Source organism: Nyctereutes procyonoides, unplaced genomic scaffold (genome assembly GCF_905146905.1).
Source record: "Nyctereutes procyonoides isolate TBG_1078 unplaced genomic scaffold, NYPRO_anot_genome, whole genome shotgun sequence".
NCBI lineage: Eukaryota > Metazoa > Chordata > Mammalia > Carnivora > Canidae > Nyctereutes > Nyctereutes procyonoides.
Genome location: NW_026575145.1, coordinates 13,128,312 through 13,133,488, shown reverse-complemented (window position 1 = coordinate 13,133,488; position 5,177 = coordinate 13,128,312). Strand labels below are relative to the sequence as shown.

General features: G+C 46.0%; 1 pseudogene; it reads right to left on the bottom strand.

Annotated features, from left to right (window-relative positions):
* Nucleotides 1–564: 564 nt before the first annotated feature.
* LOC129499382 (vacuolar protein sorting-associated protein 72 homolog) lies at nt 565–4,921 on the bottom strand (annotated as a pseudogene).
* Nucleotides 4,922–5,177: the final 256 nt, after the last annotated feature.

Here is a 5,177-nt window from a genome sequence, read left to right as displayed (position 1 = left end):
CAAAAGATATCCATGTGCACAAATCAATGATATATAAGTCAATAGTGAACCTCTCCCTGCAAAAAAAGAATCACTCTCTGAAAGACTTTCTATCAGCTTGAAATAGTCTTCTATATGGCATAAGAACTTAATAATAAACAAATAAGAGAGACTAAGAAAGCAAGAGAAAAAAAAAGAGAGGCAGGCACAGAGAGGCATTTTATTTATTAGATTAAAAACACAAGGAGGAAAGACAGGGGTTGGGGAATCTAGAAAAGAGTTGGGCAGGGCAGCCCGGGTGGCTCAGCGGTTTAGCGCCTGCCTTTGGCCCGGGGCATGATCCCAGGATCGAGTCCCGCATCAGGCTCCCAGCATAGAGCCTGCTTCTCCCTCTGCCTGTGTCTCTGACTCTCACTCTCTCTCTCTCTCTCTCTCTCTCTCTCTCTCTCTCTCAAGAAAAAATAAATATAATCTTAAAAAAAAAAAAAAAGAGTTGGGCAAAGATCAGATAACAAAGAAGAGAAGCAGGTAAAGTTGGGAGGATTTCAAGAGCCCCAAAGTCAGGGCAGGAGAGATTTCTCGGGACTAGACATCTCTTCTTCTGATGACAGTGTTCTGGTACAAGGCTGGAGCCCAGAGCAGGAGGGGCTCAGGAGGTGGTGGCCCAGGGTCCAGGGCCCAGGTAGTGAGCAGCAGTATGTGGGCAATGATCCCCTTCTTGCAGGCCTCACAGATGATCTTGAAGGGTCAAGCAGGGGCACAAGCTCTGTTTCCAACAGGTTCCCAGGGTCAACCAGTTAGACCCCAAGACCTGACCTTTACTGCTCATCTGCTTGTACTCATGAACCTTTGTCTCACATTTTTCCCTAGGCTCTTTGTTTTGGTTAACCTCTTAACTCAGACCAATGAAACCCAAAACCATCCCTCAGGTGATGGGAGTGCCCTGAGAGTCCTGCAGCCAGCCCAGACCACTCAGACTATTTAAGCTAAACCCCTGACTCACACCAGTGCAGATTGGGAAGTGATGCCCTAGAATGACTGGTAATTGCCTTCACCTCATTATAACACTAAAACCTCCACTGGAGGAGGAGCCTCTGCCTCATTTACATTACCAGACAATGTGTGTGGACGTGTTTCTTTAAGGTGCATGCAGGGCCTTATACTGGCCTCTACAAAGGATGACAAGGCTTCCCTCTACATATTCATCCTAATCCTAAACAAAAGGTACACATTCATCCCCCACTACTGGGGGGTCACAGCTTTGGAAGCCATTCCAGTGATCTCATTATTTGCTGCAAATAATGGGTTTTTTGGTTTGTTGTGTTTTTTTTTTGTTGTTGTTTTGTTTTGTTTTGTGCAATGACAATTCACCTGGTGCAAGTTCTATGACTCACCAAGGAGAAAACTCACGTTGATTTCATTACACCAGTACCAGGTTGGGCAACAGGTCACCGAGCAAACCTTCAGAACAGGGACCTTTGGGGGGCCACCCTTAGGGAACCCATTCTTCAAATGTCATAACATCACTAAAAGTGATGAAGTTACAGGAACAGAGAGCAGTGCAGAGGACAGACCTAATCCCAGCACAGAGGTCAAGGCTGAGACAGTGGAAGCAGGAGGAAGTGCCTCTCCACTGACATTCTCTACCTTGGGGCCCAGCTCCTCCAATCGGGGGCACTGTCACTGAATAACAAGTGGTTATGTGCCCTGGGAACTCCTGTTTCTTGCAAACCTGCTGCTTTCTGGCTGCCTCGAGCTACTTATGCTGTAAGCAGAGAGAGTTAGGGGTCCCCAGAAAAAGAAAGATGAAACATAGCTTTTGTGACACAAGAGAAGTCATTTTAGGCCTCTAGCTATTTTCCATGATCTATGCCCTACTTGCCCAAACACACTTCTCCTGTAGAAGTTTCTGGAAGGTGTCAGAATTACAAAAAAAATGCAAAAACCACTATAGTTAAGGATTTTAAGGGAACAAAGGGAATGCAAAAACAGTCTCCAACAGGCCAGGAAATAGGATATCACAGACAACAAATCAGTGGTAAAATTCCCAGTGTTATTTCAAGAGTAAGCAAGACCCTGCATTCCTTATCCAAGATAAGGAACCCAAGACCCTAATCCGGTTTATATGGCTCTCAGAGCATGCCCACAACCCCTTCTCCTGGTCCCAAGATTACCTCTGCTTCATTATAAAGTCTCCACCCTGGAAGGAACACAAGCTTCATTAACGTAAGAATGCAGTATCAAGCCACGTTTTCTAAGCAGGCCTGTGCCTACTTATACCCTCCTGCCTTTAACTACTGTGACAAATCTCCCCTTTTGGAATATTCATCCGAAAACCTAAGTTTAAAAAGCTGCTCACCCCTGTTTGAGGGGTGTTAGCTCACTTTGGAAGTTATTACTGTGATCTCCTTATTTGTTACAAATAAAGTCTCCTTTGTGTGACAACCCCACCTGGGGTATCTCTACCTGTAACTCACAGAGGAGCTAACTCACATTAGTTCGCTTACAATACGTCATCTCTGATGAAGGTAAATTGCACTCCTCTGTGACCCAGGCCTCCCTGAGCAGCTCCTCCTGGGTCAGCGGCCACCCACACTGGGGCCTCCCCCACCGCCAGGACTGGCCCTCCGGTTGCGTATATGCTCAGTTGGAGACTGACCCATGAACTTCAGACCGTCAGAGCCATCATCGTGTAGTTCAGAGCCATCATCGTGTAGCCCTGGCCATAGCGGTGCCTCTTCTTGGGCTTCCAGACAGCTGCCGGCAGAGCTGACCTTTGGAGGTCTCAAGCTCTTGGGAGGCCCCTCACAGGTTTGGTGACTATCAGTGCTTCCTTCTTGGCCCTTCAGCTTCTCGGCACTAATGTCAAACCCAGGGCCCACTTCGTCCACTGTGTCTGATGGTCCTCTTGATGCTCAGCATCTCCAGATTCCTCTGTGAAACCCCCAGAAGTCATCTAGTAGAACTCTTCTGCCTCCAGCCTAGAAAGCTGGTTCCTTGAGGTCAGACCGCCTTCCTTCCCAGACTGCAGTACCACCAGTGGCCCCGCACCCAGATCAGTAGGGCAGAGGAGCAAAGGCTAAGTCCCAAGGTGAGCTCAGCATGTTATGTCAAAGGACATAGGGCTAAGGTAAAGCAATGGAGAAAGGGAAGTTAAAGGAGGTAAGATCACAAAGACACCTAGGGCCAAATCACTTAGGACTCGGTAGGGACTTCAGACTCTAAGAGTGATGGGAAGCCACTGGAGGACTTTGAGCAGAAGTGAGTTGTGCTTAATTTACATTTTACTCTAGAAAATGTTTAGCTAACAATCTGTAGGAGGATATGATAGGCAGCATCTAAAATGGTTCCCAACAATTTCTGCCTCCTCATGTGAGTGCCATGATATTATGACTTTTTTGTGAGACCGAATCCAATCACCAATGGCCAATTAATTGATAAACCATGGCTACGTAGTAAAGCTTCCTTCACAAAAACCCAAAAGGCTCAAGTTCAGAGAAGTTCTGGGTGTGGGAACACGTGGAGGGGCTGAGAGATTGGAACCTTGGAGATGACAAGGAAGCTCTGCACCCTTTCTCAGGCACTTTGCCCTAGGCATCTCTTCCACCCAGCTGTTCCTGAGTTATATCTTTTATAAGAAACCATTAATCTAATAAATAAATGCTTTCCTGAGTTCTAGAAGCCTCTCAAGCAAATTAATTAAACTGGAGGAGGGAGTGGCAGGAACTTTCGCTTTATAGCCAGTTGGTCAGAAGCATAGCTGACAACCTGGATGTGTGATTGGCTCCTGAAAGCACAGTTGTTTTCTCTGAACCCTTAGCTTGTGTGTAGGATCTGATGCTATCTCCAAGTGCAGTCATACCTCAGAGATATTGTGGTTTTGATTTCAAACCCACAGCAGTAAAGCAAATATCGCAATAGTTACTCAAGTGGATTTTTTGGTTTTCCAGTGCATATAAAAGTGATGCTTATACTACACCACAGTCTGTTTTAAGTGTGCAATAGCATTATGTCCTCAATTTTTTTTTACATTCCTCAATTTAAAAATACTTTATTGCGAAAAAATGCTAACCATCATCTGAGCTTTAAGTGAGTCATAATCACTGATGACAGATCACCATAAAAAAACAGAATAGTGAAAAATTTGAAATATTACAAGAATATCAAAATGTGACACAGACACAAAGCAAGCAAATGCTGTCGGGAAAATGATGCTAATGGACTTAGTTAACACTGGGTGGCTATACACCTTCGGTTTGTAAAACACATGGATGCTTGGGTGGCTCAGCCATTGAGCACCTGCCTTCAGCTCTAGGCGTGATCCCGGGGTTCCAGCATCGAGTCCCATGTCAGGCTCCCTGCAGGGAGCCTGCTTCTCCCTCTGCCTATGTCTCTGCCTCTCTGTATATATGTCTCTCATGAATAAATAAATAAAATCTTTTTGAAAAATTCTAAAAAAAACATAAAAATTTTAAAATAAGATTTTAAAAAAAAAAGCAAGCAGTATCTGCGAAGTGCAATAAAGCAAAGCACAGTAAAATGAGGTATGCCTATAGATAGTGTCAGAACTAAGCTACGCTATACAACACCGGGCTGGTGTCACAGAATTGAGGTATGTGGAGAACTACACATCTGTCGTTTGGAAGGGTTGTGAATGTGGCAGTTTTGTGAGAGTAAAGGAGCGACAGACACAAGAGGAAGTAAGCTTCTCCTTACAGTGCCCTCTTCTAATCCTCTCCCCTTGAGCGTGGGCTGGGTCTAGTTACTTGCTTCTGACAAGTAGAATACCGCAAAAGTAATTCCAGGCCACTTCGGAGATGAGGTTACAAAAGACCCTGACTTGGTTCTTACTCAGCCTCGCATGCTTACTCTCCCTCTCAGAGCCCTCGCCTGGGGGAAGCCAGCTGCCTGGTTGAGACAAGGCTTCTGGAGACGTCCCCATGACCCCGAAGACGGCTGTCTACAGCCAATACCCACCAAGGGCCTGAGGCCTTCTAACAGCAAAGTGAGCAAACTCAGAAGGGGGTCACCCCAGGGGAATTTTGAGATGAAGGCAGCTCAGCCAACCCCGAGATGGCAACCTCCTGAGAGACCCAGAGTCAGAGGGCCCTGCAAAGCTGGGCCTGGAATCCTGACCCTCAGAACACCTCCTGGGGTGGTAACTGTTTGTTGTTCTAAGCATCTAGTTATGGGGTAAC